Source organism: Oryzias melastigma, linkage group LG23 (genome assembly GCF_002922805.2).
Source record: "Oryzias melastigma strain HK-1 linkage group LG23, ASM292280v2, whole genome shotgun sequence".
Classification (NCBI taxonomy): Eukaryota; Metazoa; Chordata; class Actinopteri; order Beloniformes; family Adrianichthyidae; genus Oryzias; species Oryzias melastigma.
The window spans coordinates 10,070,515-10,095,625 of record NC_050534.1 but is presented as its reverse complement, the minus strand read 5'-3'; the positions used below and the strand labels follow the sequence as shown (position 1 = coordinate 10,095,625).

The following is a 25,111-nucleotide window of genomic DNA, read 5'->3' as shown; positions in this document are numbered from 1 at the left end:
ATTATCAGAAATGAACGGGAGAGATTAACGCAATTTTAAAAATACAATTTTGCTAAAATAGCTGTAATTAATGAATCATGATTAACGTGATAATTTGACAGTTCTAGTTCCTCCTATGTTTCACAAGACTTCATTGAGTTATGGTAGTGAAGTGTGCATATATTTAGTCTATTATTGTTATCTATTCTGTTAATATTTTCCTTTCAAGATTAAATGTCTGTTTTTGCTCCCATATTTTGTTGAAAAATGTCTCCCAAAAGTGTCGGTGTTATTCCATTTTGTATTTTTTGGTTGCTGTGACTTAGACTCCAGAGCAAAATAGAAGTGTGGAAATTATAGTAATCAAAACTAGAACTTATTAAGCCCAGAAAAATAAGTTCTTGTAATACAAGAAGCCGAGTGCTGTTAAAAGCAATCAAACAAATTTGGTCCTTGAAGCAAATAGACCTCAATTTATTAATCACATGAAGGCCATTGTCACCTACAAGCACTTTATGAATACATGGAAAAATTGCCCCGGCTCTCTCGGGAGTTCCCAGCAAATGTCTTTCTTCCAAGCACGAGCCCCTAAATCAACCAAAATGCCCCCTGTCACTTTTATTACTTTACCTCCAGCAGGGTGCACGCCCAAATGAAAGGCCGCCTCCCGAACACATGCTTTGTGCCCCCCACCACCACCTCCAGCAAACAGACCTCTTTTCGTGACCACAAATGCATTATCAAAATCTCCAGAGAGAGACCCTCCATTCATCTCACATTAGCAAAACAAATTCAACAGACAAAGAGCGTGGGCGTATTGAGACGCGAGCAATCAAAGCTGTAGGTCGATCAGAGAAATGGTGAGTTGGATGAATGGCTGTAATAAACCGAGGTTAAGCTGTATAAGAGATGATACTTCTATGACATAAACTTAACACTTAAAGCAAAAGCTTTAACAGAGTCAAAAAATATTTATTGGCTTGTTTTTCAGTTTAAACTTTCACCAATTTGAAAACATTTTAGATCAAAAAATGGTGAAAATTAAATCTATATTTTGGATTCGAGGCCTTTGAACTGGGCAAAAGTGATTTTTATAGGAGCTGAACCACGACTAGCTAAGCAGAGACAACACAGATGAGGCAAAAGAAGGGGAAAAACAAGGAGCACAATATCCTAATGAATGTAGACAGGAGTGCACAGAGACTTCAGAGAACTGTGGCTGAGGAGGCAGATTGAGGATGACGGGAGAAGAAGCGTCTGGGCGAGATAAGAGAGCATAAGATGGGGAAAAAAGAAAAAAACAGGGAAAAAAGAAGAGTAGAGTTAGTTGGAATCAAAAGCATGAATTATTTAAGAAGTAAATCTAAAAGTGCTTCATCATCACAGGATGGGGGAGGGGGCAAGATGGGAAGGAAAGACAGTAAGAGATGGAGAGAAAGGATGGAGGAGCCAAACATGGCTAATTCTGGAAATGTAGCTTTTCTTAAAAAATACATGTTTTTCTGAATAAATGTGTAAAGCAACGACACTTTTACGGAACTAGCATATATTGTGCACTAAGAAATCTCAAAGTTTAATTTTGAGAGGAACATACAGTAAAAAAATATTTTTTTTCTAGCAATCATGCCCACTACATCTGCCAGGTAGCTAACCGCCTTAAGAGCTAGCACACTGTGAGATAGCAAGGTCTAAGTTATTGAGGTATAAGGTAGAGAACTCTGAAATAGCGAGGTCTGAGATAGTGAGGTCTAAGCTAGCAAACTTTGAGATAGCGAGGTCTGAGCTAGCAAGGTTGGAGCTAGTAAACTCTGGGATAGTGAGGTCTGAGCGAGAAACCTCTGAGATAGCGAGAAACCTCTGAGATAGCGAGGTCTGAGCTAGTGAACTCTGATATAGCAAGGTCTGAGCTACCAAACACTGAGATAGCGAGGTCTGAGCTAGCAAGCTCTCAGATAGCAAGGTCTGTTAGTGATGCATGAACTAGCAAACTCTCAGATAGCGAGGTCTGAGCTAGCAAAGTCTGAGATAGCGAGGTCTGAGCTAGCAAGGTCTGAGCTAGCAAGGTCTGAGCTAGCAAGGTCTGAGATAGCGAGGTCTGAGCTAGCAAGGTCTGAGCTAGCAAGCTCTGAGATAGCAAGGTCTGAGTTAGTGATGTATGAACTAGCAAACTCTGAGATAGCGAGGTCTGAGCTTGTGAACTTTGAGCTACCAAGGTCTGAGCTAGTGAGCTCTGAGATAGCGAGGTCTGAGCTAGCAAACATTTGAGCTAGCGAGGTCTGAGCTAGCAAACATTTGAGCAAGCAAGGTCTGAGCTATCAAGGTCTGAGCTGGCAAGCTCTCAGATAGCAAGGTCTGAGTTAGTGATGTATTAACTAGCAAACTCTCAGATAGCGAGGTCTGAGCTAGCAAGGTCTGAGCTAGTGAGCTCTGAGATAGCGAGGTCTGAGCTAGCCATGTCTGAGCTAGCAAACATTTGAGCAAGCAAGGTCTGAGCTAGCAAGGTCTCAGATAGCGAGGTCTGAGCTAGCCATGTCTGAGCTAGCAAACATTTGAGCTAGCGAGGTCTGAGCTAGTGAGCTCTGAGATAGCGAGGTCTGAGCTAGCAAGGTCTCAGATAGCGAGGTCTGAGCTAGCCATGTCTGAGCTAGCAAACATTTGAGCAAGCAAGGTCTGAGCTAGCGAACTCTGAGAAAGCACCCCACCGGCAGAACTGGGCGGTGGAGCTGGCAAGTTCGCTCAGTTGTCCACCAGGCCACTAACTAGCGCAGTGGGCGCAATGCTGCAGCTCCATGGGCTCTGCGACAAACTGGCAACCTATCCAGGTGTATCCTGCCTTCGCCCAACAGCAACCGGAACAGTCTCTTGCAGCTCCACAGCTCCAGTGTGTAAAGGAAATGGATGGAAGTTCAGGACGAAAATCCTCGTATTGAATCAACCTTTTTTTGCACCCATTGATTGAGTCACTGAAACATTACATGCCCAAAGCTGAGTACCTTTTTTCTCGCTGCATCTGCCAGCCAAATGACACTACAGCAGGACTGACGCGCCGCGCCCGACGCCAAAGTCATGCCGCAAGACCTCAGCTCATGTCTGTACATTGACTTAACATTAAAACTCAACCACCCTACCACGGGAATTGTGTTTTGGGTGAATGCAGTATAAAAACGATTAATTTAACTGGTAAGTAGTGTAGCCGACAAGCTTGTGTAAAGGCTGATTTCCACGGGTCCATCTGTGGTGTGTCTGTTTTGCAAAAAAATAGAACGTGTATCAATCAGTTAGAATGTTTGCATCGACTCCGCTATGTTTGCGTCTAAAGTCTGTCCCTCAACAAACAGAAGCTTTAGGCAGGAGTTCCATTTCCAGTCCGTCAACGCGTCAATTTTGACGTAAAAACCAGGAGAAAAAGCAAACAGGTACGGATTTCAATATAAAAACTTCTGTTGTACTTTTAAAATAAAACTTTAATACATTTTTATTTCATATTTACAGTGATGTGACAATGTGTTGTTAACATTGCAGATACTACCGTGTCAAGTTTCAATGTGAAAGTACAAAAACATGACGTCATTTATGACACAAAACATGCATTTTACAAGAACTCAGTGAGGGAGGAGAGGACATGGGGCCTGATTGCTAAAGTTTTGGATGTTGATGACAATTTACTTCTCCAGGCGACGAGGGGGAGAAGGGCCAGACCAAAGACCCAACGGAGACAACTGATGATCATGAAGTTAACCGGTGTAAATTTGGGGTTTATCTTTTGAACTTCTAAACTTTCACAAGTTTAAAAAAAAAAAAATCAGTAAAAACGCTCAAAATGAAGATTGAACCGAGGTCTTTTGTTTCATATACCAGTACATCTTCATAATGTCTGGAACACCAAGCCCAAGATCCCATTGATTTATCATCTCCCTTCTGTTTCAATTAGCCTGCTGGGTTTATGGATCCACTGGGAGGCGATGCTCTGAATGTGTCTGGGTTTTTGACTGTGAGAGAATAACTGACTGCAGGCATGAATAGAAATGTGTGTGTGTGTGTGTGTGTGTGCACCTTAATCCCTGAGGCTAACCGGCCAGAGAAGCAGCTGGCGTCCAACTTGATCGTCCCAATGACCACCACCATACCTAAAATGACTACATGTGGATTTTATAGCTTACAGTATGTCTAATCTGAAATTTGGTTTTATCAAAATACATTTAAAATATTAAGTAGCCACATTTTGCTCTTGAATAAAGTGCTATTTTAGTATATTATTACTAATTTAACACCTGATTTATTGAGTAGACTTTAAAGTCATGGACCAAAATATACAAATTTTACTCATTTTGTGTTCTCAAATAATAAAAGAAAGAGTCGAAAGGTCAAGATTGCAATCTTTTTGGTTGGATTTGGACTCGCACCAGCAGCAGCAGCGCTGGACGAAGTTTGTGTTGTGTTTGCCTGCAGCGAGACACCCAGCTAATGAATGCTGATACTGAATCTCAGCGGCCGTCCACGCACCAACTGACCCCCAGGCCGTGCAAACAGCACAAAACACAGATGCTGCTGGCGTGTGAAACTCACATCAACAGGGAGGGAAAAAAAAACAAAAGCCCCAAAAGCATTTCTAACTGCTTCTCCGCTTCAAGGTAAAGTACGAAAACGAACGTACACACGGCAGACAGACAGTAACACCTGAGTAACAAAATCTACCGTCTGTCTGGAGGAGCCCTGAAGGCTGCTCTGTTCAAACATACCGTCTGTGTGTGAAAAGGTCTGGTGGAGTGTTTCGTAGGTATGTTTCTGCATTAGTATAAACTCAACTTAATCTTATAAACTTTTGCAGCTACAGTGTAGTCTAGATTTACCTTCCAAGCAGGAATGAATTATTGCAAACCTCAAAAGACTCCCTGCTTGAGTGTGTTTAAATGAATGAAAGATAAACATTAGAAAGTGCTTCTTGAAAACCTGAAGCTCATCTTAAGAGCACAATAAAAGCGCAGACAAGTCACATTTACACAGTAGGAAAGAAAAAAAAAATTCCACCTTAAAAATCTGCTTGACTTTAATTATTATGAGCACAAAAGACAAGTGGTGCAGCTTTAAGGGTAGATGTAAAAGCTCATCTGAACAGCTTCTGTGTTATTAAATAAAATCAAAGTGACTGTTATGAATAATTACCGGGATAATAATTTAAAATTAGTAAGAAGATGTAGCAAATTTTCTTACAAAATTAAAAGCAAGTGCATCCATCCCAATTGTCCTGCTGTTACTTTTTAAGATTCTTGGTATTTAATTGAAATTTCTTTTTAAAAAAAACAGAAAAAGTATTTATTTAAGCAAAAATAAAAATCAGAAAAACGCTACAAACCACATTTCCAAGCCTCTCTGACTCAAATAAACTAAAAATATAAACATGTTTTAAAATCATTCAACTTAGAAACTTAATTCTAATTTAAATGTCATTGAATATAAGAAAAATAAAGAACAAAAATAATTTTCTCAAACATTTCCAGACTTTAAATGCTTTTATTTTGGTAAAAAATTAATATATAAAAGGAGTTATTTTCAATCGGTATTCATTGTAACTCAAAATATTGTAAAATATTTTAACTAAATATTAAAACATTAGAAATCAGAAAAATAAAGAGTTGTTCTTGTAATATGGTAGTTAATATGCTGACAATTACTATCATTTTAACACCATTAATTTATGCTTGCAGTATAAAAAGTCTATTTTAGGATTTCAATTTTCCCAAAATTCCATCAGCTTTGGTTGATCTTGTGAATTCCAGAATTGGGATGGGCGGTATATCTGTGCCAGAATCGGTCGATAATTGCACAATTTTAGGTTATTATCGGCATTGGTCCGATATCAAAATTTCCACCGATATTTCTCTTTTACTTTGACCGGGAATTACAGCTGGAGAAGCGCTCTGTTTAGCACAGGCTTGCTCCCCCTCCCTCATCTACGTCTTGCGTCAGACATGGAGGAGGGGTCCGAGCATGCTCTCGCTGTGCAAGCAAAACATTGTCACTCCCAACTCGTCGTATGGTTGGGTCGGCCCCCTCCGCGTCACTTTTTCACCTTTGGGGTAACTCGTTAATGACCACATTCGCCTGTTTTTTTGCGTCATGTGACATAAAGTGACTGCTTAGACCGCTAGCTATGTTAAAAACAAAGCTAGCAGATCCCTAGCTATTGTATTTCTAATAAAAAAAAAAGAAAAGGAAATCTCTAAACTTTATGCTTAAATATGGGTATCGGCAAATATCGGCTACCGGTCACACTCCAGGGAAAATATTGGTTATCGATATCGGCCCATCCCTATTCCAGATATCCTTTCTTTATTCTGTATATGATCTGTTTTCTTTGTGACTGTCAGAGACAGAGGATGGGGGCGGGGTTTGGCTCCCATGATTACTCCAGAGATTCTTCATTTTAACAGTCTGGGAGCATCTCTCACGTTACAGCCAACAAACAGACTCCAGATCCAGACAAAAAGAGGAGCCGAGGAGGGCTGGGATTTATCACAGAGATTTACTGTTTCCTTAAACTTTTCCTTTTTTTGGGAGGGGGGGTCAGAGGTTAAACTGACAGTTTTTATGCTCCTGCCTTCCCTGCTCAACAATAAAAAATTATAGTAATTAAATTGTGTCACAAAAAATGCTGATTTAAGAGGAAACCTAATAAAATGATTGAGTTTATTTTAATACAAACTTTCCTATTCAGCTAAAAAGGCAAGAATTTGCTTTGTTTTTAAATAAACCAGATAAGCACAAGAAATGACCGAAGTGGAGGAAAAGAAGAGACACCATTTGCAAGATGATTTGAAAAGATGGTCTTTTTGAGCCACAGCCAATGCAAACGAAGGATCTCGCCAAATGAAATTTGACTGCACACCATATCAGTCACAGTGATTCAGAGGACGGCCTCCAGTTGTGATTTCTATGCTAATATTTGAATTTCTGCAGGCTTTCCCACCAACCCCCATAACCAAAAAAAAGGACTGAAATGTCATTTCAAAGGAAGATGGAAAACAACAAAGGACATTTTCAGTTAGTGTTCCAAAAAAAAAAAAATGTTGTTCTTAGTTGAGAAACATTTAAACATTTAAACTATGTTTATCTTTAAATTTGAATTAGCAAACATGCTAAATTAGCATGTCTGCTAATTACCATTTTTGGCTGTTTGCTTTAGAAGCAAAAAAAAACTCTAGCTTGCGTAACTATAATTGTACAGTATTTATGTGTATTGTAATATCACCTAGAATAAATTAATAAGAATATTTTTATAGCACCTTTTTTAATTAACTTCAATCAACGTTTACTGGCTTTGACTGAGCACCAGATGTCTCTGTTCTTTGTTGTTTCTGTGAGACTAACGAATATAGAAATCAATGGCTTTTTGCCCATTATAATAGCATTTTCTAAAGTTGCTTTTGAGTTTTATTTTTAATGTGTTGTTAGCCATTTTGTTTCTTCTTCTGCAATGTCATGAGTAGCCTATTTGTTTTATATGCTACTGTACATGGCTAGCAATAGCGCTAGTAGTGATTGTTTTATTAAAAATATGAAAAGCACAAGTGCTCTTCCTACTGCGAGCTTTTACAAAGTGGATGTAACTGATAAAATCAATAGGTCCACTCAAGAGACGATGGGTTTTGGATTTGATAAAAATCCAACTTGACATTTGCCCACGCTATAAAACAGAAATGCCTAATAAATAATACAAAAAAATTCTAAATGTAGACTTTTTTTTATATTAATTACCCCATCATATATTACATTTGTGCATGCGTGAATGTATTTTTTTGTCTTTTTTTGTACTTAAACATATAATTTATGATATGAGTTAAAAATCAAGACTCTGCATGCCCAAATTCAAAGTTGCGCACAAGTTAAGAATTACAAATGCAGAAATCAAGGTGAGTCTATTTTCTCTCCATACCCCTAGCTTTTAAAGTGCACTGCAAGGTGTAGCTCATTACCATGCCACCATGAAGAAAGTCAAGCAGACTGGCTAAAGGCAGCTCACCAGAGAGCGGTTTGGCCTTCAGTGACACGACATGTCAGAAAGATGCTAAAAAAAAATGTCCATAGAGCCGTAACCCTGGAGACCATCTTATTTGAAATCGACAAAGAAGATGTGCGGGAAAGTAAAGACGGACACAGATGCTGAAGAAAGAGCGGGTCAACGAGAAACCAAAATGTGGAAATTGCTGTGAAGAACAAAAGGTCTGAGGATGAGGATGTGCAAACAGGGAAGAGCATGAGCCTATAGGACGCCTAGGAGACCACTAATATTGACAGCATATCTTCTACCTCAGGAAGACAAAAGCAGGAGAGCAAACTGCTAACATTAGGATCACTGCAGAGGAGATCTAGTATAAATTTATGATGACAGATTAGTTGTAACAAAGTAAAAATCCATTTAAAATGGTAAATTTTGTTTAACTTATGACCAAAACTGTATTATAACATGTGAACACTTTTATAATCCTTTGAGCCTAATTTCCAACAAAAAAAGTACTTTTACAATGAAAGAACTTTGGATAAATTTGATTAAATTATGTTACGTCATAATTTGAAGTCAATTACCATGTTTAACTCAAATGATCAGCTTAAAAACATAAAAATGAAGAAATTCAGCAGCCTACATCATACAAAATATTTTTTTTAGCTTTTAAGAATATTATGTTAACTCGTTTTGAAAAAAAGCCACCAAAGCGGTATTTTGAACGGATTCCTCTAAATCCCTGCTCCCAATCCACAAAAACCAGTGTCTCCTTACACTTTGATGTCACAGAGTGAGGACCAGCCCCTTCCAAGAAAAGCCTGGACTGCTAGGTCCACCCCCAAGCTAACACAAACACACTTTCTCCACGGAGCTAGCAGTGATCGGCAAAACCTTTTCATGTTAAATGCACATCCATGATTCCGAAAGTTTGGATGTTGAGGCACCGGCTCCAGGATGATGTTGTGAAGTGGGTGGCACCCAAAAGGAGTGAAAGGCAGGGCCTCAGAGATACTCCCAGGTAGAAAAAAAGAGCTCGCGAAAATAACATATTTGATCAAATCTCAGATTTAACTTCATTCTTTAGTGTGCCAAAAGTAATATCATATCTATGGATATAGTTCACTCTGACAGACTTAAGAATAGTATGGTATAGACTCTTTGAAAACTGTGCTTTAGAAATGTCTTTTTTGTTAGTTTGTTAGTTTTGGAAAAATGTTTAGATCTGGACTTTATGTAGGTTTTGAAGACTCAAAATGTTTTAAACAATTTTGGCAAATAAATCTTGGCTAATACTTTCAATTGTGCTCCTAAACCTACAACACTTCCTAAGCCCTTTAGTTTCGAAAAAATTCTCAAATGTATTTTCAAGACATCATCCTTCTTGTAGTACTTACAAGAGTAGAGAGCAAAAAATTAACACAATTTTTAAAAGCATTAAGGACCAAAATTTAAATGAATGTAGCTTTCCGGTCTGTGTAGATGGTTCTTTGAACATAGTACGTAGGAGATGCACCTAATGGGTAGTGGTCTATTTGACTTTCTTAGATTACTCTGTTGTGGGACAGGTGTAAAGTTTATCTGAATTTATGATGTGGACAAGACAAGAAACAAAAACTTTTTTTTTTTTCTTTGCAAGTGAACCACGGAACAGTTTAGCGACAGTGTGTAGAGAAAGACACTAACCTATAAACCATCCTAAGAGCTGAAACACAGCAAAAGGTGAAAGTATCATGCATTTATGGCAGGTAAGGAATCTGTAAACCCACATAAAAAAATTAACAAAGCAGAAAACAAAACATGAAGATGTGAATGTTTTATCAAGTTTACATGTCCTTATTTCCAATACCCAAGAGCCATGGCGTTTTACAGTCCCTCTAACTTGGCCAGTCACTATTATTTTGAAGAAGTTCAACCTGTCAAACTGTCTCCACCAATTAAGTTTAAAAGATAAAACTTATGAATTTAACCAAACGTATTTAACATTCCCACTTTGTTTTGCTGACAATACTCATAAAATGTATTCTTTACAACAAAAGTCCAAACTACAGACTGTATTTGGCGGTATAGCCAACTTCCTGCTGGTTCTAATGTCAAGCGATGTAAGAAGATACAAATTTTAGGGACTTTTTTGCATTTCTTTGGCATCTGGGCCACTGTTTTATAATATAATTGACTACATGTCCCAAGGTTCATTGGGTTAACAGGACAGTATCTGTAATTGCCCCACTATAACTATATTTCACAACATAAGCAAACATAGGACTCGTCTATTACAAGAGTTTGCAGAAAAACTTAAATAAAAGTGGAGGTAAAGGCTTGTTCTCCTTCAATGTTGTGTTTCATGAACACAAGTTTGACAAGGACATTTGAACTGTAATACATGTACAGAAAATGACGGAAACGTATGTATAATTTAGAATTGATATAATAATTTAATAATAAAGAACAATTTATATAATTATATTTTAAAAACAACAGCTTTGAAAAATCTATGACGTGCTTCTTTAGCTAAAAATCTTTATTGAAAGCTATTGCAACTATTAAGGCACAGGCAGGCTTGTTGAACTGAAACAACCACAGAAAATGTCCAAGATCCTGGATGAACTGCTTCATGTACTAAAACTCTTAAGTCATGCATACTTATGTATGAATATTAAATGTTATAAGTGTCAAAAATGAAGATGGTGAATAGCAAAATTATGCTCTACCACAGCTTTTGTGTGGACGGATTCATTCAATCGTGTGCTTTGTTCCTTCATTTATAATTGCTGTAATTGCTCATGGGCCCTGAGGTCAAACACATCCCAGCTGCCGTGCCTCTGTGGCCCTCAGCTTGTTGATGACAATGTGTTGTTCTTTTGTGGTGCGAGGAAACAAAAGCAGTATCAATCAAAGCCACACACGGTCAATGGGACCTCCCCGACAGCCGGGAGACACACCTGAGCAGCCAATAGGAAGAGGGCGGACGCAGCGCACTGATGAGCCTCACATCAACATCCATGTGACCCGGACTCACCCATCCACTCATGAAAATCAGTGCAGACCCACTCATTTGCTTTCTACCATTGGCTTCATTTTGTTTAAGCAAATGTTTAGCCTGCATTCAAATCCAGGGCGGAAAAAGCACGACTAGACGCACCTGTCCAAGAGTCATAGTCACATCACACAATTCAATGACATTTTCAAAACATTCAATGGAAAATATTTCAATCTTGTTAAACCTAGCTTACAAAAACAATGACAAAAATGCCCTTGTTAGAGTTATGCCTATTTATTGAGTATCTTACCATAAAATATTATTTTCTTTTTCAATGTTTTACAACAGATCTTTTAGAGACCTGATACATCTGTTTTAGAAATCACCTCACTCAAGGTCTACAACCAGTCAAGACACAGAATACAGTGCTGTACACAGTGCTGTGTTGGCGCTATCAATAGAAAAAAAAACAAGCAAAATTGCAGACAAAAAAAACGTGAAAGGTGAACCACAATTTGGCAAATCAAATACAACTTTATTTGTATTACACTTCTCAAAATAATGTGATTCAAAGCGCTTAACATAAAAAACAAGGAACCACTGTAATATTAATTCTCTTTTGAATATTTCCCAAGGTCATAGAACCGTCTGTCAGGTCCTGGTAGCAGCTTTCAGTGGTGTTGCCGAAAACAGCCGCTGGAAATGCTCAGAGCTGAGCTCTGAAAATGGACCAACTCGAGCAGCAAAGCAGCGGCATGCTATTTCTACCTCTCTCCCTGCTCTTTTGGTCTTACCCACAGCTCTCTGTTGCATCGTGGAGCTTATGGAAAACCAGGCAGGTTAGACTCATCTGTAAAAGACCAGCTGCCTCCATTTCTACACAAATGCTGCAGTCAGCACTTCGAAAACAGGTGCTGTCTGCGGTAATAAGCAAATCTATTCTATTCGATGATGTGGCTTTTTAAGATCCTGATTGAAACTCCTACTGGTTAAGCCAGGACACAGAATCTAGGATTCTTGGACCTAGACTCTAGGACGTAGACTCTAGGACATATACTCTGTGACATAGAATCTAGGACGCAGACTCTTGGACGTAGACTCTAGGACGTAGACTCCAGGACATATACTCTGAGACATAGACTCTAGGATGCAGTCTCTAGGACATAAACATTTGGACGTAGACTCTAGGACACATACTCTGAGACATAGACTTTTGGAAGTAGACTCTAGGACATATACTCTGAGACATAGAATCTAGGACGCAGTCTCTAAGACACAGACTCTTGGATGCAGACTCTGGGACACAGACTCTTAAACGTAGACTTTTAGATGTAGACTCTAGGACGTAGACTCTGGGACATAGACAATAGGACGCAGACTCTTGGACACAGACTCTTGGATGTAGACTTTTAGACACACTCTTGGACATAGACTCTAAGACATAGACTCTTGGACGTAGACTCTAGGATGTAGAATCTTGGATGTAGACTCTAGGATGTAGACTCTGTTTGCACCAATAAGCAAAGCTATTGCCACGATTGTTTCTGTCATCAAGCCTGGTGTCGCACATTTTGGGCCCACCACCTTTTCTGACATCCCATGTGAAATCTGGTTTTGGACTCCAACTGCTGATCATGTCTTTAACACGTCACAGCCAAAAGTTGAGTTCCAGATTGCTTGACGCAACGCAAAATTCTTTGCCAAAGTTTAGATCTTTGAATTCACACGGTTCGCTAGTACCGCAAACATGCTACTGCCAGACTACTGTGCCGAATGCTCAAATTGCGCCGCAAGACCTCTGATCGCACCTGTACATGGACTTAATATTGAAACTAGCCACCCAAATCACGTTCACTGTGGACATAGCTTTAGTCCCATGCACCCGTTTGGGGTGTTCACCAGTACGGGTGCTGGTTAACCGTTTTTTGTCTTATCCAGACCCGTTTGATGGTGGTAGAGAGGAGCGGCTGCATCTAAAAAGGAAAGCAGGTGTCTCTTATAGTTCAATACAATATGATTATTTTTTATTTATATAGCCCAATATCACAAAAAAGGCTTGTTGAAAATGGAACATACAATTTTCATAAGCGTGTCATATGTTGTCCCATCACGACTGCTCCTGTAGTTGTATGGAATATTTCACTGAAAGCTGTACCATGTATGTCTATGTACCTGACAAATAAAATGTGAATTTATCAAAACAAAAAAAAAGGTTTTAGGGAGGAAAACTTAAAAATAACAAACATAATTTTTTTTTTTTTTATCTTAAGGCAGTACTTGTTGGTCCATGAAATCATAACTAACATGCCAAAAGCATCTAAAAAGGTTATGTAACACTACATTTAGGCCTTTTTTATCATTCACACAAAATCAAGACACGAATCTTAATTATTTTTAGATGTCAGTGAACACATCATACATAGTGTAAGTGTTATCTATACGTTTGCTGAAAAAATTGTCTAGCTAATGGCATCCTGCCATGGTGGAACACTCCCTGCATCACCTGATACCTTGTTTTACCTGCTTGTGTCAGTGTATTAGAAAAAAAAAACTACCACAGGAAAAGCAATCGATACCCATTATATGCTAACAGGTTTTTTTTTACATACTGATGGCTCTTTTGCACAGCAAATATCTGGCATGCAGCACATATCAAATATCAGTAATGGGATAGTTTGTGACAAAGCAAAAACGTTAAGTATCCTCCGATTTATTTTGAAATTTTAAAGTCATCTATAGATAAACACAAACGAATCATGAGTACATTTTTTAAATACTTCTGAGAAGTAAAAAAGACACTGACTGTTTGCAGCCAGTGGGCAGAAAGCGAGCGCTGGTTCGCATCGAGCTGGCTAAAGGTTAAATGGGCTTTGTGAGTCATGTTTCAGAGAGCGGCAGAGATTGAGTGGGCTGGGGGGGGTAAACACCAGCAGTGTGCATGGTGATGTGAAAATACAGGCAGAAAGAGGTTGTGCAAATGAGCTGAGCCATGTGCGCCGCCCAAGGCAACCGAGTAATTCCAATATTTTAAAGAAATGAACGGGGTTAGGTTTAATAATGAGACAAAGAAGCTGAAACAAGTTGACATTTGTATCCTTCCATGCAGTCTTAGGTGGCACTGCTTAAAATTTTTAATCAAATGGCTAAAACACTGGGAAAAATGACCCAACTTTAGTCCAACTACCAATTTTCTATAAACCCTTTAACAGCGGAGATGTTGAAAGCGACACCTAAATAATATACGGTCTTTGACCTACTGGAACTCTTCTACCGTGTAGCAAATAACATAATTCCAATGGATTCTAAAGTAGAGAAAAGCAGCTTTGCAATTCGTTTGCACCAATTACTAACAATTACCTTCAACAACCAATTACTAACGTAAAAAGCTGCAAATCGACGCTTCAGAACTGGTGGAATTTCATTAATCTGTCAACAGTTGTTGGGTTACGGTAGTTGAAAGAATGTCAAACTAGAGCTAAAACTCTGATATTAAAATGTGAAAGTCACTAAAATTGTCATTTATGATCTGGTGCAACACCATAAACCAGGGGTCTTAAAGTGGTGGCCCCCAAGACGGTTGTTTGCTGCCCCTGCCGTAATATGAACATTTAATGTTAGTGCGGCTCAAAAGTTTTGTATAAATGGCCCTTTTCCATTGTTGTGTGCGGCGCTGACCAATCACGGTGGGGTATATGCCAAACCAACAAATCTCTAACCAATGGTGTCCCTATATTTGAACAGAATTTGGGAATTTCTTGGAATGGATGGCCTTATTAGATAAAGATGACCAAAATGAAAAGATGAAGGGTGTGAAGAGCAAACAGATCAGAGGATGGATGGATAAGTGGGGGAAATTCGAGTTTTGGTAAGAGTAAAGAAACCTAAATGAAAGAAGAAAGGAATGAAAAAAAGATGGCACAAGCAGGAAAATGAGATGAACCATGAAGGAATATATCAGAAGATTGCATTGAAGTTCCTAGTTTGAATCTCGACTGGGACCTTTCTTTGAGGAGTTTGAATAAGTTTAAGGTTCAGAAACAAGTATCTTATGTTCTCTTCATTCATACGTGGGTTTTTTCCGGGCACTCCAGTGTCCTTCCAGAGTCCCAAAACTTGTTCGTTGGGTAATTGGTGATTCTAAAGTGTCTCTAAGTTTGAATTTGACAATATGCGGTTGAGTGGCCCTGATACAGACTGGTGACCCTTCCAGGATGTGCCCCGCCTTTGCCCAATGATCTTAACGAGCTCAACGCTATAGTCCCAAGATTGCAGAAATTGCAGAACATGCTAAAAAAATTTACAGAATCTGACATAAACTATAAGAAAAAGAAACAGGATAACTATAGTGTGAATGCTGACACAGCATTCACACAATTAATCCCAGGATCTGATCTGGAAGGGAAGACCAAAGCGACATTCAGGCATCGGAAGCTGCCCCCTAAAGGCAGTGTCGACTCACATCCCACGGGGTAATAAGTTAAAGTGCTATGACAGAAAGTGGGTATGGATTGTGTCCCAGTGCCAAAAGACAAGGTGAGTGACGCAGTCTGGCTCCGCTACAAACAACGGAGCACCAGAAAACAGAAGCTCGAGCTCAGCAGTTTCCAGGGTCAAAGAGAGAGAAGATGCAGAGGGACATCGCTGATGGGAAGTGGCGTTGACACAGAGATGTGTCATCGTAAGATGCTGAGTAATTTACATCCGCTGGTCCTTCCGGTCACTCTGGATGACAGTCATTTGTATTTTTTCATCATTTCCTGGAACGATACACTGATTTATGGGAAATGTACCCAGCTCCTCCTGCTCCTTTGGTTCAATTTAAGCTAAAAGTTGGGTGATTGACCAGACAGATGCTTATCCTCCTGCACCCCTTCCGTCCCACATCCACGACGGCCTGTCTGTCTTTAATTAGTTTATCAGATCACGAACTCGGCTCTGGCTGATGGATGGCTTCCCCACTCTGAGAGCCGCTTCTGTTCCTCGTCCTCCTCATGGTCCGGCTGCACCGTCTATCTTCTTCTACAAAGACATTCTTTCGGTTCAAGCAGAGGACTCCCATTGAAGCCTTTTTCTGCCAGAGAGGAGGAGGGGGGGGGCGCGTCAGACGAGTGGGAACGAGGACATAAGCAAGATCTGTTGAATTGAAACAGCTTTCCTGACCCCATGACTAACAGATCCTCAACATCAAGTGTGCCTCCAAAACGTGGGGGCCGGAATGGCGATCCTTAGCGGAAAACGCTGAAGGAAGTGATTAAGAAGACGTATGTGTTTGGACTCTACAAGTCCTACGCTTGCAGTATTAACTAATTTTTCCAAATTCTGAAAGAAAAAAACACGTCAAACCTGCAATCGTTTTAAAACATCTTTGAAATTCCCTGCTGCACTTTTACAAACGCAGTTGCTCTGTTGGCTCCCGAAGGCCCTTCGCTGACATAAATCCTCACTAATCATTTTAAGACCATGACAAAGATTCTGCTGGATGAGCCTGATAGTGTATTTTTAAACCCGAGTTCCAAATAAAAGACGGTCCCATCACTGGGATTGGAACATTCCTCCTTTTGTTTTTGGCTATAGATTAGGAGGTTATACAGTACACGCTCCATAGAGACGGAAGACAACTGTCTCCATGGTTACAAGTATCATCCCAGAAGGAGACTTCATCAAAGTCAAATATGGTTTTAGATTTGTAGAAGCTGTTGAACAGGAGGTGCTTTTATTTTTCTCATTTAATGTTATAGTTATTTTGCATCTCTATGTGTTTGATTTACTTTGTTTCAAAATCAATTCTTATCGTTTTTATTTGTCTGTTGTTTCTGTTTCAATATAAATGTTGTTTTTGGTTTATTTCAGTGTCAAATCTGCTGTTCTTTTAAAACCGTACAAGTCTTTGGTAAACTGGTGTTTTAATTTAGAGTTTATCTTGATTTCTATTTTTTTGTAGATTTTTTTTGGCACAAATGAAAGAAAAACATTAGTGATAATAAAACTTGGTGTTCAAGTTTGTATCTTACCATCTAACTATTCTATTGCTTAGCAACTGTAGGAACCAGTTAGATTTATTTTGATACATTTTGACTATTTTGGATGTATTTGTTGATTAACATGGTCTTGGATGCCTTTCTTAAAGAACTTTGTTACGTTGAGCTTTGGATCTACAACTTGTGTTTATTAATCGACACAGCTGCCGTGTCAACTGTTTTGTTGCACAAAAAACAATCGAATGCAGATGTTTTAAAGCGGTGTAAGCATGGAGACACCATACACCTAATGCCTTGTTTCCACTCAGTGGTCCAGACCAGACTGGATCAGACAAGTACAGTATTTTCAGCGTTTGCATGAAAAATTGACCCATTATGCAGGACCGATTCATACCATTTTTAGTCCCCCGTTGGTTGTAAAAATGGAACTGACCAGTTAGGGTGGAGCTACTGTCATCACACTATGAAATCCTTAGATTGGCGGAAAGGTTTTAGGACAACAGCAAGCGTCTGACCAGCACTTTGCCAGACTCAAGAATCATTCTGAAAGTTTTGTCCTCTTTTCTTTGCCTCCAGCAATCTTCTTGCAAAGAATATTAAATTCTATGTATTCCGTATTCCCCCTTTATTTGCTGAGGTTAATGACTGGAGAGACGGCAAATCTGCAAATACAGAAAACCACTGTAGTCGCACCATAATGATTCACAGCTACATCATAGGTCTACACCCTGCATGTGCCTTGATTGTCCAACACTCAATGGAAACGCTCACTTGAATTACCTGGACCATTCTAAACCGGCCAGGAGCAGACCAGTCCGGACTGCTTAGTGGAAATGAAGTATTAGAGCCACAGAGTCTTCAGACAGATGTTACGTTGTCGTTCAACCCTCAAAAGTTACCATGTACTTAATGGTACAACCATAAGAAATGAATGATAAAAAAGGACAGAAGAAGTATTTATGAGTGGAGATGCAGAAAAAGGGCTGGGTGCAGACAATTGAACCTGCTTTAAGTATAAGTTTGAATTCTCCACGACTCTAGGCTTCTTTTAACTGATTAATCTGTGCATAAAAGGTCTACAGTCATTTTATGGTCCCTAAGTTGTGGTTCTCTTCGTCTGTTTGCTCTGTAAGTCGAGTTTTATCTAATAAGATAGCTTCCTTTAGGTTTTTCTTCACCAACCTGCTTCTGATTTTCCGTGTTTTGGGTCCCCCCTCTGTGAGTTGGATCAGATCCAACAGAAGTCATTGACCGTGTCGGAGTAATGACCTCAATGAAGCAAACTAAAACAGGACTGCTTAGACACAGATCGTGCTCGCCCGTCCATGAACCGGAGAATAGAAATGAAGTCAACCATTCGGACCGGATCGGCTGATATGTCATTACACTCGGCAAGCTTGTACCAGTCTGGCAGCTTCCCCCCTCCACACACACCCCACCACTTTCCCATCTGTCGCCCACCTGATCCACACAAACACCTCGACTGATACTGGCTGCTGGCATCTACTCCAAAGACCTATGGGTCTAGCTAAAGAAGTGTCATTATTGACATTTAGGGGATATTTTGGTGCTGTTGGACCCATCTGTATCCCTGAATATTGTAATATCCTACAGAGAGTCCATTTAATGAGTCTTTTGTTGACTGAAAATCCAATAAGAAGAGTCAAAAGTTACTGTTTCGTTGAAATGAAATATACCAATCTCTGATTTATTTGGCTCCTTATAGACCTAATACTGGATTCTGATTCACTACAGTCACAGTCAAAACGTCCCTTCCAAAAAAGAAAAAAAAAAAAACGTAACCAAACACCATCTGTCTTCTATACGATACATCTGCTTCCATAAAAGCTCCCAAAACCCCGACCCCGACTCTTCCTCCATACCCATTTTCCAATTCATCCATCTACAGCTAATTGAATGCGTCCTGATGAAAACAGTCCTCCACACGCTCTCAGATGTGAGCCAAGAGTGTTAACGCTCCTCCCACCCCCAGGCCCACCATCATCCCTGCAGGGTGCTATTACCCCAAAGTGTACCCAAGGATCTACGATGCTAATTGTGCTCATTTTGGTTGAGCAGAGACTTCAGAGACGGTCTGAGCTGTTTATGAGTTCATTAACAAACAGCACCTGGACTAATTTCACTATTTGATGAGCACTACAATAAATTTATGGTCGTGGAGGTAGTGGCGCCTCAAAGGCACAAATCGTATGGCTTGTGTCGTTTTTAAAACCTCTCATGAGCGGTATGGCTGAGAGCCAACGTGTTTTCAAGCACTGACAGAAACCTTGATTTACTACACAAAGCATTCATGTTTATCTTTATTATCACTGAAGGGAACCGGTTACCACTGTCAGAAGCATTTATAAAGATAAAAAGCCTGAAGGCAGTATCTGGCTGTTTTAAGAGAACACCATCACTTATAAGAATAAGCAACACGGTCGCAGTAAAATGCGTACAAATGCCACGACTTTGCACTCTGAAATACCGTGTATAATATACGCCAAACACGCTTTTTGCGTGCATATGATACGCAATGGTAGAGAACAGGTTGCGCCGGCGTACAATATACACGGCTTTTTAGGTTTCGTTTTGATCACGTGGTCAGAAATCCTCTGGCTCTTTTCTAAATGACGTCGTTCCTGGTTAAGGTTAGGATTACGGTTATGGTTAGGGTTAGAAAAGCAAATCGTTCGTTTGTGGGGCTGTCTGTGATGCTCACGGCTCCACCAGGGGACGTGTCAAACGTGGAAAACAGACTTTAACACGTTTAGGACCGCGCGTATTATATGCACGCAAAAAACGGTTTTGGCGTATATTATACACGGTATTTCCCAAATCGTGGCATATGTACGCATTTTACTGAGACTGGGCTGGAATAAGAGATGGAGTAAAGTATGTGGTCAAGTCATCGTGAGACATACTGTAAATAATTAAATAAATACTTGTCCTCCTACTAGTTTGTCAAAGTGTGCCATACAAGATCTACAAGATGTGGCAAAGTGAAATAATAAACGTACTCCACAGATAAAATGACTATTATGGATAGTTTCCTTCACAGGATACCCTTACGCAAATTGGCCAATTGTCTACATTGACCACAACTGACGATACAAACTCATTCAACATATTTTTGTCAAGCACCCTGACTAGAACATGTTGGACGATTTGACAATCAAGGGAGGCAAAAAAGAGTTGAGTTGGCATTTGTCCAATTGGTAAAATCAAAATTTTACACATTTTTTAGTGAACATGTATATAAGAAGTGTCATGAAGTATAAAGCACAAGATCTGCATTGAAAACTCTATGTGCACTGTGGATATGGTATCGGTTGTCATAGAAGCATATTGCTACATCTTAGTCTTTGCTATTTTTAAGGGACAATTCCTATTTTTGTAGTTATTGCCAAGAATTTCTGAGTGTCCTTGCCAAATTATGATAATGAAAGGATGTATTTGATGCCATGTGCTACCGTGTGATGATTCTGTGATACACCTTGGTAGAAAGTGGGATGAAGTTTGGATGCTTTCATGTGCAACAACAAAGACAATTGTCATTTGTGAACAGTGGGAACTGAATCTTCTTCAGTATGGCATGAGCTTTATGAGATTTTTGAGTACTGAGTTAATTAATCTGGACTTTGCATCCTGATCTCCTCTAAATCGGTTTGATGCAAACTACACACAAAGTCAAATTCAAAGACGCCACAGAATAAGGGTCTTCTTATCTTCATTCAAACAGAGCAATAGTCATGGATCATGATGTTTTTAGATTTTACCATCTCATCAAATGCTCTGTAACTCCTCTGTATTTGTTTTGTTCATTAGTAGTCAGTTTCTTTGGATTTTTTTCTCCTTAAATGATTTTAAAAGAAAGAAGGTGAAATATTTCCTTAGAAATTTTCACCATCTCAGCAGAGTTGGAGTGAAGCTGTTTCAGACTGAGCACACTACCGTGTCACACAGACATAAATAAATGAGATGCAGACCGTAAATATTAATACTATGGGAAATGTTACAGCCTTCTATTTATAGTGCTACAAAGCAGGTTCTTTTAATTCCACAAATGCATCTTCCTGCTCCAGAAGTCAGGTGTCAGCCCTAAATCTTAGCTTAGTGCCCCCCCAAAAAACACCTACTACAAATGCCTGTTGGTATACGAGAGTATAAGCAACATATAAGTAGTATCGCCGAGTAGATATGGCTTTTTTTAAGTATATGGATAGAACTTTTATGTATCTTGCTTTTAGAGTCATTGCTGCTCAATTATTTGTATAGGATTGTCTGAGAAAAGATAGTTATAGAAGATGAAGAAATCTGAGAAAGTCTTAGTTGGATCTCATTTGGATCTCTCATTCCGTCAAACTGGGAAAATCCTGTGGACATGGTTGGGTCGGGACTGTTGACCAGTTTTCTAAGCTCATTTGGTTTAGTTTCTTTCCACAAATGGCTTTAATACCATGGATGTTGACATACGGTAACTCTTTGACTGTTTACGCAATCAACGTGAATCAGCTAATTCTGATGCGACTTTTCACTGAATGCCACGCATTACTAGCTTGTTCCACAAAATTCCCTGCAATTACGTTAACGGTTGAAGATTTAGGGTAGTCAAAAGAATGTTAATACTGGAGCTAAAGCACCTGTGTTAAAGGGTTAAAAGGGTAGACCGAAGTAGAACAGACAAGGGCTGCCACGATTAGTCGACTAATCAACGACTAATATACAACTAAAATAGTCAAAACTAATTTAATAGTCGATTAGCCGTTACCTATATGGAGTCAAAGTGGAGTAAAGTTGAAAGTTATAATGGAATTCTGCTAGCTTTTTAGACTTTTATGGCATTTATTAAAGTTTTTTAAGCTAATTTGGAGTTTACCTAATATTTCAGCAACATGCTAGTTATTTTGGCTAATTTAGGCTTTTTTAAGGCCATTTTGAAACCAATATTTGAGTTACATGCTAGCTGTTTCGGCTAACTTAGGCTTTTTTTAATTTTTATAGGCTAACTTGGCTTTAAACTAATATTTTAGTTAATATAATTATAGAATTATAATTATATATATAATTATAAATTATAATAGATAATTTAGTTAATATCAGCTTCAACGTTTTCAGCTATCAATTTCAGCATCTTCAGCAGGCAAATTCGGCTTACAATATATGTAGTTTTTAGTTAGTTTAAAGTCTATGATGGTTAAGATGTGTGTTTTACTTCCACTTTACGCATGACCTGATTAGTCGACTAATCTGAAAAAATTATCTTCTGTCGACTATTAAAATAATTGTTTGTGACAGGACTAGAACAGACCATCTGAAAAAGAATCTGGCAGTTCTGGGACCTACTCACTTGGGGGCAATGTTGCCCGAAGTTAGCTTTGAACGAAGAAGAAAACTGCCCTGACTATCAATTATTTTTTAACTTTTCAGGATATCTAAATATTTACATTTAAATTACTATGGAATTTTATGATTTTGAAGAATAGGGTTTTATTATTGGATTATTTTCTACAGACTTGGGTCTTTAAGGGCTGCACAAAATGAGGAAAACTCGTGATGTATGATTCTAGTCATCAGTATTGCAATAATGAACTTTGACTAATCAAGGACACTGATTTGGTATTGATGTAGGATGTATGGACCCATTGAAAATTGATCATGAAGGATAAATTAATAATTGTGTTTTGTGCCTAGCGGGAATTCTATGACACCAAGTCTTTCATGAATGAGCAACACATTCTCATCCCCAAGTCGTCACATATTGATGTTTGGTTAAGGTCACTTTTTGACGTTTTGGGTGTACCTAACTCATTGTTTTTTTACGTGGTGGCTGTTCCTGGTACCCAAACCTGGCACGGACATGGTACCATGCAGTAATAGATGCGATACTAGACGCAATACTGGACGTGAACTGGTACCAGGGTACTGGTGTTTTGAGGGACAGTCCGCCCGGTACCATATTTGGCACTGTGTCCAGAGAGTTGTGGACCCTTAATTTTACGAACACACAAAACTTCAAAAAGTGACGCGGAAGGGTCCTTAACTAAACGTAAATATGTGATGACTTGGGAGTGAGAATGTGTTGGTATCGGAATAGAGCTGTGAAGGAAAAAGACTGAAGCGAGATATGCAAAATTTGAACCGCTACGATATTTCACACCAAGCCTCTAGCGTAAATGCGCTAGTATTGATTAGCTATAGTCTAGTGTGAACACCATAAGCTAAATATATTAGAAACAATTATATATTATACTTTTATACATTTATACTACATATTTAAAAACTAGCGTAGCATCAATAGCTCTGTTTGATTAATTTAAGCTGCCATGATAGTTTTAGCCATCTATCGCCACGACGATAAATTTGCGATTTATTGTGCGGGCCTACTTTAGAGGTTTATATAAACACTTTTAATATTATCTCCTGGGCACTCCTCAAGATGTAAACTAAAAGTTTGCAGCAAAATGGTGTAATGTATCTTTTTGAAGTAAGCTCCATTGTGGTAACAATTAGGAGAGACTTCCATCCTCGGTTCTTCCGTCGTCTTCGTGCGCTCGTGCTGCTGCTCAGCTCTACGAGCCGAAACGTGGCCCGTGAATGCAACAACAGGAGCAGCAGCAGCACCGCGCTCCCTTTCACTTTCCTCCTTGAAGTCGCAGCTCTTGAAGGGACTCCCTGAGGAGCAGAGCGACAGCTGGCGGCATCGCCGAATGAGGAGCTCGGCTTTACGGGGCCTGCCAGCCCGCCTATCCATCAGTCTGTCTGTCTGCACCTGCTCGAACCTGACTGCATCACCCAAAAAGAAAAAAGAAAAAAAGGATAACATCCTCTCATTCCGACACCCCGTAAACGTCTCTCTTCGGCTGCTTTGATGTAAGGAACAGACTGCAGTTTTACCGCCTTTGATGTTTAGCACAAAATCACATAAACGACGAATCACTGCCTCCATATTGTCTTCATTCAAACCCGTCCAAGACAACACACCGCGGGACTATTTTCCCTCGGACACTCGCGACAATGAGAAAACACTACATTTATATTTTTCAATAAATGAATAAAAATTGTGGAAGGACAAAAAAAATGACGCGGATGAATATAAATGAGTCCGGTTGGTCTTACCTTTTTATTTTGTCCACCCCTAAAACCGGCGTCGGTTTCCTCCTAGATGCTCCTGCAGATGATGGGGTGTGAGAGCTGGAAGGACCGTGCCCGGCTGCTGTGTCCGTCCCCCTCAGCCGCTGCAACGGCAAGCTGTGGTCCTCCGATCCATCCGCTCTCCTCATCCGCACCCCCTCAGCTGCCAAAAGCAGCAGTGTGGCGAAGATCGTCTATACAAGTCGAGCGCACACTCGGTCGAAATATTTGCTCCTTTCAAACCAAAAAAAAAAAAAAAGAAAGAAAGAAACTGCCTTTTTTTGAAGAGTCTGCAAAATATAACACCAACTATTTTTTATTTATTTATTTTTTGCTACACAATTAAATTTACATGAACTTCGATGAATACTTTTCTTTACTTTTAAGATGCCTAAATTGTTGTAGTTTGAAGATATAGTAATGCTGTGAACATTTATTAGTTTTGAAGTATCTTGGCACTTCTGGAGTCGAATAAGTGTCTAAATGGCGTTCTGTTCCAACGGAAATATAACAAAAGCTACAAGAGCTGCACTGATTTCCATTAGGTTCAGCAAGTGTAAGAATATGTATCAGAGTGAGATGTTTTCATATATAAAGGATCTGTGCATTTGTTCCAATGATTCCAATCTGGCGCAGAAAAAAAGAAACATGTAGCAATTGTAGCGCCCCCTTTTCAAGAAATGGCAGCATAAGGGACTGCAGACGAGAAGAAGGAAATAAAACCTAAACTTAGAATAAAAGTACACGATGTTATCAGCTTTTTAAACCATAAAATTTGCTAAATTCTGCAGATTTTGGCTCAACTTCAGTTTTATTTACACTTTTTTGCCTTTTATAAAATTAGGATCTTAATAAAAATATCATGTTTTCACACATGTGTTTTCTTAATTAATAAGAAACAAATTGAATTTTAAATTTGGTCCTCAAAACTGTGTTATCAAACCATTCATATTTTATTCTAAAAGCTGCAGCTGCTCTGATTGTTCAAAACACACAGATTGGAGGCACTTGACCCACTTGGAAAGCCTACCTGCTGCAATA

The 25,111-nt window shown here is 39.2% G+C and overlaps 1 protein-coding gene across 16 annotated transcripts in view; it reads right to left on the bottom strand.

Annotated features, from left to right (window-relative positions):
* The window catches only part of nrcama (neuronal cell adhesion molecule a), a 62,862-nt gene extending 38,158 nt beyond the window's left edge, over window positions 1-24,704 (bottom strand). For 6 of the 16 annotated variants that reach the window (XM_036210164.1, XM_024283411.2, XM_024283427.2 and 3 more), the window contains exon 1: window positions 24,056-24,703. The gene's annotated coding sequence lies outside the window, so the exon portion shown is untranslated. Of the gene's footprint in view, window positions 1-24,055 lie in introns of all 16 variants that reach the window. The other 10 variants (XM_024283403.2, XM_024283507.2, XM_036210165.1 and 7 more) reach the window with 4 other exon arrangements.
* Between the last annotated feature and the right edge of the window lie 407 nt (window positions 24,705-25,111).